The 14,858-nt window shown below is 36.9% G+C and overlaps 1 protein-coding gene across 1 annotated transcript in view; it reads right to left on the bottom strand.

Moving 5' to 3' along the window:
* The window catches only part of LOC108779594 (uncharacterized), a 34,620-nt gene that overhangs the window by 3,683 nt on the left and 16,079 nt on the right, over nucleotides 1-14,858 (bottom strand). The gene's annotated exons all lie outside the window — the stretch shown is intronic.

Raw genomic sequence — 14,858 nt, 5'->3', positions numbered from 1 at the left:
TCGGAATAAATGACTCGCATTGCGCACAATGTGAATCGTGACGAGATAGATATTCATCGTGCATGCGAGTTCGACGTACAGATCGAAGAATGAATACCACCGACGTCTGAACAAAATCGAGGAACAATGCCGGCCGGTCTCCCGGCCTTACTTCGCGCGTGAAAGAAGAAGAGTCTCGAGCTGAACTGACTCGAGAAAAAGAGATGTCCGCGTTCGCTCGTCTAGATGCAGGGGGGTTCGAGACCGGACCGGCTCCAGGACCGGAAGGACCTGACCCGGCCACCGAAGAACCGGTAAGTCACGGCCCGTACGATAGAACGGCGACGGCGATCCATTGTTAGGTAAACAATTTTCAACTTGACGCATTGACTGACCAAGGATAAGCGGAGCATTTGCATTTTGGGTCATATACGATGACGTGCGGTGCGTTCCATTATTACCATAGCGTTAGTTAATGAGATTCTTTTATAAGCCTCGCACGATTTGAATGATTTAATCGAAGGGCAGAGAGATGAATTAGAACTCGAAAATGCAAATCATTGAGATCTTTACATATGTATATCTAATTTATTTTCAAAAATTGTAAATTTTTATTTTTTAAAAAATTAATTTATTTTACGTCTTTGAATTAATTTGCAATATCGGATTTCAGATTTGCAGAGCAAGAGCAGAGGCTCGAAAATCTACGTAGTAACAACAATATGTAAAATTACATAAATAATATGTGTGTAAAAATTACAATTTCAAGAAATATGTATATAAAAATGGTTTTTACGAAAGTGAGTATCTTTATTTCTCGAATTGTGTAAATCTATCTTGCAATTAGAATAAAATTGAAAATTATAATAACACACACACACAATAATACATTACATAGTTTTTATATGTAGATATACAAGTTTATGTAATTATATCTAATGATAATATCACATGTATCATGTTTCGATATACATATCGATACATAGCTTAAGAAAAATATACGTAATTCGTTTGCGAATTATTACATAAATATTTTTATAAACGTAAGTTTAATTGTACATTTCCTCGGGTATATGTTAAATTAGCACCCCAACTATAGTACTCAGGAGTTCTGATTAGAGTTCCCACTTCTTTTTGACGAAACGAAGAGAGTTCCCTGTAGTTAATAACAAGAGTTCCGCTCAATAAACATTTTTTTTACATTTTTTAAAAATGGGGTGCTAACTTTTTATCGAATTTCGAGGTGGAATAGTTCTGAGCGGCTTAATAGTTTCAATTTGCGATTGCCTAGAGTTCCTGATATGTAAAAAAAATTAAAAATTTTTGAAAAATTAATTTTTAGATACAATAGTTCTGATGATAATTTCTGCTTCTTCTTGACGATACGAAGAGTTCTTTATGATTTTTAATGACATATGCTCTTAATAATCATTTTTTAATAATTTTTTAAAAATGTGATGCTAACTTTTTAACGAAATTCAAGGTCGCATAGTTCTGATCAGCTTAATAGAAGTATTTTGTGAATACCTAGAGTTCTTGATACATAAAAAATATTTTTGAAGAATAATAAAATTTAAAAAAAGTAGTAAAAATCTTTGAAAATTTTTTTGAGAGTACCGAGTAGTTCTGAGTAGCGTTTCTTATAGTACTCGACGAGTTCTATCGAAAACTGTAAGGTGAAAAAGCGATTGGACCAACGGTTTGCAAGATAGAGCGACATTTGTCGGAAGATCAACAATTTTTAGAGTATATCTCGGAAACCGTTGGTCCAATCGCTTTGAGCCCTGATACTTTTCGTATCAGGGCTCAAAGCGATTGGACCAACGGTTTCCGAGATATACTCTAAAAATTGTTGATCTTCCGACAAATGTCGCTGTATCTTGCAAACCGTTGGTCCAATCGCTTTTTCACCTTACAGTTTTCGATAGAACTCGTCGAGTACTATAAGAAACGCTACTCAGAACTACTCAGTACTCTCAAAAAAATTTTCAAAGATTTCTACTATTTTTTTTTAAACTTTATTATATTTCAAAAATGTTTTTTATGTATCAAGAACTCTAGGTATTCACAAAATAGTTGTGTTAAGCTGATCAGAACTATGCGACCTTGAATTTTGTTAAAAAGTTAGCACCCCATTTTTAAAAAATTATTAAAAAATGGTTATTAAGCGCATATGTCATTAAAAATCATAGAGAACTCTTCGTATCGTCAAAAAGAAGCAGGAATTATCATCAGAACTATTGTATCTAAAAATTAATTTTTCAAAAATTTTTAATTTTTTTTTATTATTCGAAAATTTTTTTTACATGTCAAGAACTCTAGGCAATCGCAAATTGAAGCTATTAAGCCGCTCAGAACTATTCCACCTCGAAATTCGATAAAAAGTTAGCACCTCATTTTTAAAAAATGTAAAAAGAATGTTTATTGAGCGGAACTCTTGTTATTAACTATTAGGAACTCTCGGTCTCGTCAAAAGGAAGTGGGAACTATAATCAGAACTCCTGAGTACTATAGTTGGGGTGCTAACTTAACATACCCCATTTCCTCTCGCAACTTATTAAATTACTAATAAAAATTATTTAATTGTTAAAGAAAAATAATGATATATGTAAGCTGTGACTTTCTTTTCATGTGTAAATACACATCTTTATTTATAGTGGGTCTCAAAATTATCTGTTATATAATTATTGTAATTTTACATGAAATGTTTTTACAGTGTATGTTTGTTCAATTTATTTAGATTTGACGTCGCTGTCACTCTTCGATTTCAATTGTCGAGAGAAAATCCCCGAGGATTTATGGTCACAGATTTCCGTTTCCGCATACGGCAAACTCGCCTTGCCAGAAAAGGAAACCGCGAAGCGGCACTTTCCGCTAGTCAATTTAACGCCGTTCTCGAGCGGACGAGCGATCTAACGGCGATGCAGGCTAAAGTGCAAGCCGCAATTACGCGTGGTTTATTCCTTGAATGCACTATCTCCCGCCCGCCTTTCCCGCTTTACGGGCGTTACGAATACGATGTACATTGACTGGGAAGTAACGAAGCGTCCCTCGGCAAATAACTCGCCGGTGTTCAGCGTCTCTTAAACAGATAAGCCGTGGCCGCAGCTAATTAAAACGCGAGATGCTAATCGCGCCAGAGAACGAGACCGTGTCTCCGCCAATTAACGAGTCGAGAGAACGCATTTTTTAGACGCGACTAAATTGCGTCGTGTGGGGTCCTTGACGCGATCCATTTAAATATTTAGCTGGTCCTCGCAGCTTCCTTCTATTGCCACTTTTCGTTTCAGCGATCTTTTCACAACAGTTTCTTTCCTTTGTACAAGATTTGCATTTTATCGAGATTTTTCTCCGAATATGTCAATTTCAGCAAGTGCATTTTTATGGTTCTGAACATTTTTAGGATCGATTATTCTTCGTGCATATCGAGTCCTGTATTCTTCGCGTGACGCAAAGAGGCGAAATAATCGTACGTGAACCTGAAATATACCTGCACTCGCCGGAGAGAACGCTAACGGAAGGGACCGTGCGGAGGATCCTTCCGTGAAATTCCTTTAAGAAGCTCGCACGAACCAGCCGATTACAAGGTTACCGAGTCATCGGGACGGAGGTTTCTCAGACGTTGGCGCTGCCCATAAATTATACGCTTCTAGATTTGAGAGAGAGACGAACTAGTTACTAGAAGAATCTCGCGAGACGATCTTACTTTAAACGCGCGCGCGTATTAAAAGTGAAACAAATGGGATAGAGGAGGGTAATTAATTTATTTTTTATGGAAATGCCATTTATTCGGGCTATCATTAAAAACGATATAAATTTCGAGCAAATTGGAACAACATACTTTGTTACGTACATTTAAAAGATCTGATAATAGCTATATTAAATATTAATTGACAAATTCAATTTGTACTAAAAAAAGTTAATGGTCGAAAATCAAGAAATCAGAAAATCAATTTGATTATATCGATCTGGTTATCTCAATTATAATTATAGTAGATTCTGAGGCTCACACCAGAAAACTCTGATTTCTGTTTGTCCATTTTTTCAATCAGAATTATAATGCAACCAGACTCTTTGGCAACTCTCTAATATTAAATAAAAATAAATAATTTCTAAATATTTAAAAAAGTAAAATTACTTTTAGTTATATTTTAATCAAACATTAACTGAAATTATTTCACTGTATTTAATAGCTATTGCCAGACTGTATTGTCAACATATGTGTGTGTGAAATAATATTATTTTCTAAATATTTCGAAAGAACATAAACTTATGAAATTTCTTATTATAATTTGTAATAAAAAAGAGATTACTTATTATAATTGATTTTATTTTAAACATTAAATGTTTTGATCTCTGAAATATTTTGGTTTCTGAAGTAAATTTTATCTTATTTATAATAAGATTTCCATACTTTAAACACGTTAAACGGTTAAAAAATTTAACGTTTCTAATGAAATTAACTTGTTTTTCTCATTCAAAGTTAACGTAATACAGTTTTATACATTGTAGTTGTACGTGAATTCTTTGAAAAAGTTTCCAGTTTGCTTTATTCATTTTATAAATCGTAAACTCTTCACTTTTTCACAGTCGAAAGTCTAATCTCAGGATCTATTTATAAAATTGCTTGTATCCTTGCAGAGAATTGTCGTCGTCGGTCAATAATCCTCCACAACATCACGGAAATAATGTGTCGGCTGCAATAATGACTGTGAAAAGTCACGCTAGCGCGAGAAAGCGTCGCGGATGTACCTAACACGTCTCCGGCAGGAAGACAAGTGTAGCCCAACACGAAACGAGCCGTCTTTTCGTCTTTCAAAGTCATGCAACAGCGATAGGCATCCTTGGTCTCTCCGGCTCGTCCTCGTCGCGCCCACAATTATTTACAAGTTCACGCGAGTTCACAAAGCCGAACTCACGCTGTCGGAATACGCGCGCACCGAAAAGTGTGCTGCGTGACTTTCTCCGTTCGCCGGCCAACGGTTTTTCGGTCCACAGTTGGAGGTGCACGATTGGAGGTCAAGCGAGTCGGCCCGAGACAGATCGGGGGTACAGTTATCCGCCTTTGTATTCGCTGCGATCAAGGTGAGATCGCCGTCTCGATCTCGGCCACCGATCGATCCTGAAGTGACCTGGAGTCGCCGTGCGAAGTAGAGCCGAGTCGAGCCCCCGCGGTCCAGATTGATAATACCCCGCGAGAGCACGTGCGGGTGTGATTTGAACGTTAGGAGGCTTTCTACCCTTGTAGAAGTTTAATACTAATACTGGCCAATTAATCACTCATTTTCAGTATACTATAAATAATACTTTTAATACTCGTAAAATAAGTGATTAATCGGCTAGTATACTATAGTAGTATTAAATTTTTACAAGGATAAATGATAAGTCTAAGTTTCAAGTAAGTTTCAAAGACGTAAGAAATCGATCAATCACAATCAAATGTGAGAAAAATAATCGACGTATGAGTGATTAATTTCTTGCGGCTTGAAACTTAAAGCTTATAGGTAATAGGTTATTGTAGAAAGCTTATGAGAGCGTAGATTCTTGCATAACGTACAAGAGGCATAAGAAAATCAACCAATCAGAGCCTTTTACGGAAAGGAAGGAAGTAAAGGAACTTTGATTGGTTAATTTTCTTATGCATTATGCATTATGAATTATGTAAGACTCCGTGCTCCCGCTCTAAGGGACTCGCGGTAAGTAGAATTTTGATGTTTATCGCGAGATATCGCATCCCCGATGACCACGACGAGAGCAGGTCGCCGATGACGTCACACTTTGGTGTCACGGCGGGTTCTGCTGGCCGATGAATGGAGGAGAATGCACTTTCTCCGACACGTTACATACCGCCAACTGCATTTGTTGCACCGCTGCAACAGCTGCAGACGACAGAACATACTCGTATTGTTTTGCTCGCGGAACAACCGGCACCATATGCGTTCCCTCCCGCTCGCGTTGACGTGCATGCGTGCGTGCGTGCGTGCTGAATGTACAAAGACGGCCAGGTGTCGGCCGACGAGCGAGTTCCCGTCAACGGCGTCGAACGAAGTAATCACGACGTATTTCGAACGGAGGATTCCTTGTGAGGAATTCTTGTCTCTGGATAATTTCTTCTGGCGAACTAACAATAAGAGTCCTTTCCAACTTGTTTTAAATCCACAAGAAACCGTGCAATCAACGTTTTTGCAGCAAGCACGTCAACACGCATGAAAAAAACGATTTTGCTTGAAGTATCTAAAAATTTAGCCGCACTGAGAAAAATGTCTTATTGGATTAATTAGAATTCTGGTTGAAGATCAAATTAGAATTTTTGAAGCTTCTCTAATTGAGATAACCGGAATTTTGATTGATATAATCAAAATCTTTTGCTTCGTCCATTTTCAACCAGACCCACTGTACAACTTTTTCTCTATATCTAAGAGTAATTTTGTTGGATCATTAAAATAATTATGTGGGAAACTCAAGCTTGATGAGCAATGCTGCAAAAACTTTTAATCTTGTTAACAACTAGTTTGAGCGCCCTATACATAATTATTTTGATGGGTCCAACAAAATAATTTAAAAAATTATTGTGGTTCAAAATGAACAAATCAGAAGATTCTGATCATCTCAATTAAAGTAATAGTAACCAGAAAATTCTGATCTGTCCATTTTCAACCAGAGTTCCAAATAATGCAACCAGACTCTTTTTCCAGTGTATGAATTCGGGATAACACGAGAATAAGCTCCACAGGTAAGCCTTAGATCGAGATCCAAGTCTGTGAACCACTCGTCTTGGAGATACTTCGATCCTGGCCGTTTCTTTCTTGCCGTTCACTCGGGACGTTAGCCTTCGCAAAGTCGGTTACCATCGAGCTTTTACCTTCGCGAATTCTTCCTCGCTGGTCTCCGCACTATCTCAGAGCGATCCTGATGCATCTGTACGAACGCGTGGGGGATTTTACGTCGCTCCTGATGACGCACACCGCAACGGCGCGGCCGAATTCTACTTGGTCGCGCGTTTCACGCAGCATTCCGCGCGTTCCCGCGGTCTTCTCGAGATTCGATGTGTCTCGATGGTCCCGACTAGCATATCGAGATGTTACGAGTTTGCACATACGTTTCTCTCATCCTGGATAAATAATACACACATATATATACACACATATACACATAGATGGAAAAGAAGAAATTGGAGAAATTGAAGACACTCGCGCCGACGACGCTCTTTAATGCCGGGAATAAAATATTCGAAGAAGCGAGAGAGAAGGAGGGAAAGAAAGACTTGACGAAGTGTCGAGAAATACCAACGACACGAGCTTAGGCCACGGACTGACTCCGACTGGTTGGTGAATACTCGGTTCGCTGCTGAGCCGCCAGCGAACCGTGTGGAAGGGAGAACGTTGCCATCCAGGAACGGATTTTCAAAGATTGGAGCTCAATTTCTTTACGATATACAACTGGCTATAATTGTTATTCTGATGGAAACGAAAAGACTTATTCGTCTTTTCATTATTGAGAAGTAATCTTTTCTTGTAGACTAGAAAGCTGTGTATCCTCTGGTCGTTCTTCGAATTTCTACACGATCAAATTCTATGTGATAAATTTTAATATAAGATGTATAAGAATTCAATTATAAAAAGAAAAAGGGAGATAGACACACAGAAGTTAATCATATAAGATAACTGACCTTAAATTATTACTTATATATTATAAACTTAAAATTACATTTTAATGCGAATTGTGTAAACGAGATGATAAATACTATCGTTAATGTAAACAAAATCGTTAAGATACAAAAATATACTGTTATTTTTTTATGTTTACAAAAAAATTAAATTATTATAATTAAATACAGAAGCGCAATTTGTGAAAAATCATTCGATAAAAATAAATGATAAATTTTACATAAGATATACATACATATTTATATAAGAATAAATTATATGAGAGAAAAAGAAGGGAAGAGAATAAGATTAATTTCGAAATAAAAATTACTTCGAATTATTTGACATCACACGAACATTTTCTTCTTACGCTGCACGCTATTCGCGAAATAATCCGTTCGTACACTATTGGCTAAAGTATTAATCGACAAGTTCAGCCCTGCATCAAGACGGCAGGTAGGGAAGAAGGAAGAAAGTAAGGAAAGTAGGGACGAAAGAAAGAAAGAGACACAAAGTCTACCTCACGTAGACAGAATTGTATGCGTGCATATATATGTGCGTGCATTTATGCATGGTCGGTCCATCGTGCCCAGATGGAAACAGGTAGGACCACCGATGGTACCGCCATATGTAATGCAAACGTGAGCGGAACGTGTCCTTTTTCTCAGACGAAACACGAAACGCTCCACGATTCCAATCAGCTGACTTCGATTTAACTCTTTGTATCCTTCGAAAATACGTTCTTCTCTAACGTTTCGAAAAATATTGCCAAGAAACCCGTTTTTTAAGAGATATACTCTTCCCAGTGAAAAATGACAATGGAATCGACGTCGAATCGACATCAATTCAATATCGATTTTATTGTTATTTCTCACTGAGTTGTGACGTAATTTCGAAAATTGTCTGCGGGAACTATTATATATCTCAATTTTTAAAAGATACATATACCTTTAACGTAATTTTATTAACGTCATTAATCCTTTTGCTAATTGATTATCCAAACAATATTTGACAATTATGTTCAAAATACGGTAAATAAGCGTTAGAAATCGTACAATAAACGTATAACTAAAAATAAACATTTCAAAATTGATACGTTTTCCAAACTATGTAATTTTTCTATTAAACTTTTTTTGTAACTTAAAATACCGTTTTTACCAAACATTTCTATGGTTAAATAATATTTAAAATTAAAGCCCATTTAACGTTTTTAAAAGCAAAATTGTCTGCTTGGATAAGGATATTATCTAAAAGAAATTATGAAAATGTACTGGACACTGTAAGTACATATAATATTCCCGCGATGGTCACCCCCATTTACAATATGCGACGAGCTATCGTTGTCGTTGAAATGTTATCGATACTGAGCAGTCGTTCTTGATCTTGTCACGGTAATGCGCAAACGCGCGCGCGAGAATGGCGATTGTCCTAGAAAACGAGATTCTACAGGTCGGCGCCTGGACAGAGAGATTGTGCAATAGCCGTTTAACGACTTAGTCGAGGCGAGCCTTCTTGCTCTCGCTCGCTTTTTACGGAAATCACCTTCGATAATTCGCATTCGACAGCTCGCGGGCAGTGCCTCGCAGTCGTTAATCGGAAGTCCGCATTGCCGGGTAGAAAATAGAGAGGAATGTGCAAGATCAGCGAGAGTTTTTATACGCAAAAGGAAAGGAGTCTGCAATTTATTTTCGCCGTATCTAGTATCCTTCAGATTCGTTAGCTTTGCTTCATTTAACATATCGTTCGCTCGCAACTTTGATTTTCTTGCATTCCGGCGCCGCAAAACGTGCAGTTTTCTTACAAAACACGATGAAATTAATCCCCTCCTTCTCTGATAATGCCACATTGATTTATTAACTTGGTGGTTAGTGACTTATTTTATCTGTTTACTGGTACGTCTGGTGTTCATTATGAAAGCGTAAAATCGATGAGTTAAACCTTTGCTCACGTAAGACCTTAATAAATTACGTTACAAGTGATTCATCAATCAATCCCTCGAGCGCATTTGTCTTAAAGCAAGACGATAAAATTCCATAAAAAATAAAATGTAAACTTTTATCTGTTTTATCATGTCTACATTAAAGATAAAAATGTTTTATCATTGTTTTAATAGAGCTTAAGATGCTCCGAATCAATTTGATTTTTCCGAGAATCTACCGTTATTTGTCGAGATCGATACATCGATCTTAATTTTCCGTTGAAGATACGTTGTATGTATAAATTGATGACTGTAGAGAACCGTTTGCTTATTCGATATCGAATCAATTTGGTCACGTTGCTGCGTGACTTCAATTAAAATCAAAGCCGAACGCGACGAGGAGCGATGCGGATCGTCGACGCCAAAGACGTTCGCTGTTAATGATATCCGGGTCGTACGCCAAGTATTGGCTCGCACGTCGCACTGACGAATCCACTTTGTTGTCACGACTGCAAGATAACGATAACGGGACAAAGGTGAGCACCTGGATCTCGCCATCGATCGATCGCGCCCGTATGTGTTTTGTAAAGCCAGAACAAAGTTTGCGATCGGCGTATCTTTGGTGTCGAGCGCATTCTAATATGATATATATTATATACGTTAATAAGAAGTATATCTTCAATATACTGTACGAGCTAAACAGTCGTATGAACGAATGAAGTACGAATAAATCTAAATTAAGAGAGAAGAACGTTACTTTTTCAGAATTTATTCTTTCTAGTCTAAATAATACACGAGTAAAAGCTGTTTGCAAGTTATTTATGATGACGTAGAACAAACAGTTTTGTTGAAGTAAAAAATGGAACTAAAAAATTAAACTGAAAAGATAGAACTAAAAATAATTGGTTGGATCATCAAAATAATTATATAAGAAGCTGAAGCGTGCGGTGAACAATACTGCGAACTTGACATTCTAACGATCAGCTTGAGAGTCTGACATAATTATTTTGATAGTCCAACAAAATTACTACAGACTGTATCTATATACCTAAATTTTTTCAGATATTTCAGCAAGACCGATTTTTCACGTGCACCGACTTAATTACGCAATATATGGAATGATATCGCGGACGATTGCAAAATGAGATTTCGAGATGCCGTGATTTTCTCCTGAAAAAGTGCAGGCTTTTTACAGAAAAGTACGGAAGGTAGGCATTATCATTGCGATGTAACGCGCAAATGTCTATTGTTTCGCGATAAACACTAGGTAAATTATCCGAGTAACCAGAGGTATTGTGTTATTGCCGGCGTTAATAAACACTTGTTGCCGCCGCAAAATTCCGGTTTTACGCGAATACGAGCGTCCTGTCGGACGATTACGTCATTTCTTATCATGGGTGTTTTAGTGGTTTACTCTTATCGTTGGTTTCTTCTGCACGGGGAAAACCTGGGTATAAAATCAAGCGCTTCTCCCTAATCGGGACACGAATGTTTATCTTTCAAATTTTTAACAACTCCTTTACGCTCTTTGTTAAAACATAAAAAAATCTTCAAAAAATTCCGAGCGTATGAGAGATTTCAATAAAAATCAAAATTAAACTTAAAATTATATTTAGGGATTAAATGAACAAATCTTAAGAAAAGTAATACGCATTTTGTGTGGTCATTTGACAGTTTGATTAACGATAAAAACGCGCTGATAAACGCGATGGGATAAATCGATTTTACCGTTTTCCAGCGAATAATTGAGTAACGCTGGTTTCCGTGGTCGGCATGCCGGCGCGAATGGAATTTTTGCACGTTGCTTAATTACTTATTACCTTCGTTAGTTCTCTCACGGTGGATCGTAAACGAAGTTTACGCGCGCGATGCAAGCGTAAATACTCACGACCTATAGTGGATAAGAATCTAATAGCAATGATGCCGTCGAAGTATCAATCAAGGTAAACGATCGATGACGAAAAAAAACGTAAAGTACTTTCGGTGTCATTTATTTTATCTCCGATATTACGCAGGCATTATTTAAGCTATCTCCGATATTACATTGGTAGCAAGATGCTTTCAGGAAAATTGAATAATCTTAAATTAACACACAGAAACATCGATTATCTAAATCAAGTACCTTGAACTGTATTCAAAGATCGATACGTTAAGTTCAATCGCAGCGTCTGAGGATGCGGGTGCACGTACGTGCGATTTCCATCTGCGTGACCCATACGTAAAAGGCAGGTGCGCGCAATGAAGATACCGCAACTTCATCGTGCGGGTCTTCTCACGTCATTCCCCTGATCTGTCGATCGACAGTCCGTGACAGCCAGAACACATCGACTTGTCGATTGCTCGTCTCTCATCCCCGCAAATATATACTATATTTCCGCGAAAATCAATAGATTACAGAGTATTTTGTTAAGATTGCGCTGTTACCGGAAAATATTACAAAGTTTCGCGTCACTTTTTATTTATATATATATATACAGAGTTCTTTATATGAAAGGCTTTAGACTTCTAATCAATTAGCGCTTGGATGTGAAATAACAGAAGAAAATGGAGAACCGCTGGCTGCGTTCCGTTTGCCTTTTAAGCCTTCGTTGCCACGTTTATCACGTCGAGTGACATATGGCAGCCAATCGCGAAGAGTACAAAAATGTATGCAGGAGAATCGATATAACGCAAAGATAAGACCAGTATGTCACGACTTTTAATAGCATAAACTGTGTCTCTCCCTCTCTCTTTTCCTAAAATGCATTAACTATAAAATTTGAAAGACAAGAATCGACGGCAATACTTTACGATCGTGATTTACTATATATGTTTGTGTAATATAGATATGCTACAGGAATCGGATTTAAAAAAAAAAGAATCATATTTTTTTAATACTTCCAGGAAAGTCTTACTTAACTTGACATTTAGAATATCGTAGACAGCTCGATATTTCCTGGACGTTCTACCTGTATGATATCTGGGACGGATGACAAGCTTTTCCTCAAGTAAAACCGTGTCTCAAATCCGGCAAACGGTTCTTGGCGTATAAATAAGAAAACAATTCTGAGAGTACAACATGGTAAAACGACGGTGGCAGTACAACTTATACAAACGCGATAAAGTTGTCGCTGCTAATATAATGATTATGTCGTTGTTATCTTATCAGCGGAACCTCTTCATTTAAAACCAGCTAAAGTAGAGCACTATCATTTTGGGTACAGATCCCTCATCACAGATCAGTTATCCGCTATGAGGAGTAAAAAGCCGTCTCCGTTGCATATTTTCGTAAAGTTACCGCTTTGAAACTCGTTCTTCCGTAAATAATTTTTACGTTAAAAGACAGAATTGCCAAAAGTAAAGGTGGCTGCTTTTCAAAGGCTTTACACTAAAGGTCTATTATAGCGATCATTGAAGAAGCTATTTTCATCCTAACATCAATATCAAGGATTCACGTCAGCATTAACGTCAAGAGCCGGCGATATCGAGACAGAATTCAATGGTTCTTGCAGATCGATAATCCGCTCACGATTGCACGATTCGACAATTCGACACTCCGCAGTCGAATAATCAAAGTGTACATAAGAACTTTCGCCCCATATCAGTCGAACAGAGAAAACTGATCGCATACACTTTTGTCATGCATCGTATACTCTATCGCTTGCATTTCGCTCTAATAAATGTTCTCCTTTTGTCGTCGATTTTATTCTTAATCGTGAAGAAATTAACGAAGACGAGAATTCGTGCTGAAAGTTAAACTACTTATTTGCGTACAAAAAGAATGTATACAAAAATTTGATAAAGTATTTAAATATTTGATGTAGATCTGAAAATAACCTTGTTAAATCATCAAAATAATTAGATATTGTACGATCAGACTAAATGTTAGAATGTCAAAATTTTTTGCATTGCTTATTATGCTCGAGTATGCTATATAATAATTTTGATAGTTTGATAAAGTTATTTTCAGTTCTGTACAATTATTTTTATAATATATCTATAGCTAAAAGATTCCCGCATTTATATGGAAAATTGGATCCTGGTGAAATGAATTGATTTTCAAATGTGACGTAGATTATGTAACGGCTTATAAATAAAAGATATGTATCAAAAGATGTAAAACTTGTGCTCATAGAACATATCTTTAATACATCATAACTCAAAACTTTAAAGTCTTACATGTACATGTAACATCTTTTATTCATTACATTATAAACTACATTATATGAAAACTCATTTCACTGAGATCCAATTTTTTATATAATTGATGCGGAGTACTGTTAAATATTTCAGCAAAATCATTCTTTCCGTGCGTGAACATATTTCTATCATATTTATTTAAAAAAATTAATTTATGAAAAATTGTACTTTAAGAAACAGCAATTAAATAAATCCCTTTCTTTGTATCAAATTACTAAAAAAACAACGAAAAAAATATCTCGTTCTGTCTTCGCACCTCATCGCTATTCTATTCCACTCGAAAATTGCATGTCTGACGCTCTAATAATGAGTAGCGCGAACTTCTGTGCGGTCCCTTGATGCTTTGATCGTTTATCCTCTGTTTCCTCTCCTCGCCTTTCTTGTTCGCAATCGCGATCGCGATCGATAGAGATAGCACGCGAGATGCGCGACACGGATAACAAACACGCGGCGGGGCATGCGATATCACGTTTGAAAAGTGAGCACACGTGTCTAATGTGTAATGGGCCCTGCATGAGTTGCCTTCAGGGTGCCGGCTGTCTTCTTGTTCCCTTCCCGATGCTTCTTGTTCACGACAACCTCCTGCTGCAACCACTCGTCGGTGGCTTCCCAGTGCGCGTTATTACGATTATATTACTGTGGACGGGCTACTCGATTCATCCGCTCGTAAAGCCCGCACGTGATAGAAATTCCTAGCGCATGATAGAAACTCACGGTACTCGTCCTTATACAGTTGGTCTTTAAGCCTTCCTCCTACAGAAGGTCCTAATTATTGAAGAAAATCAGATTAAAATTCCATAATACTTTTACTTGTTATTTATTTGTTTCCTTCCATGCTTGTTTCTACACTGTCTTGTTTATTTCTATATATATCTTAATATCAATATGTATTATTGTAATTAATTCTCCTCCAGTGATATAAATTTTAATTCCTCCGTTGGCAATTTTTGATAGAAGTCGGATTGCGTTTTACTTATTTTTACTGATTTAAATTTACCAAAATTCGCAATGAAAATATCGATGGTGCCTTTAAAGACCTCAGCAAAGAATTAATAATTATAATTAATATCTATAATGAAAATATAATAATATTTCCTCTATATGTATATAGAGACATACTAAATATATTGGTTTAT

This window comes from Cyphomyrmex costatus, unplaced genomic scaffold (assembly GCF_001594065.2).
Source record: "Cyphomyrmex costatus isolate MS0001 unplaced genomic scaffold, Ccosl1.0 scaffold600, whole genome shotgun sequence".
Taxonomy (NCBI): domain Eukaryota; kingdom Metazoa; phylum Arthropoda; class Insecta; order Hymenoptera; family Formicidae; genus Cyphomyrmex; species Cyphomyrmex costatus.
Note: the sequence above shows the minus strand (reverse complement) of the source record. Positions and strands in the feature narration are given on the sequence as shown.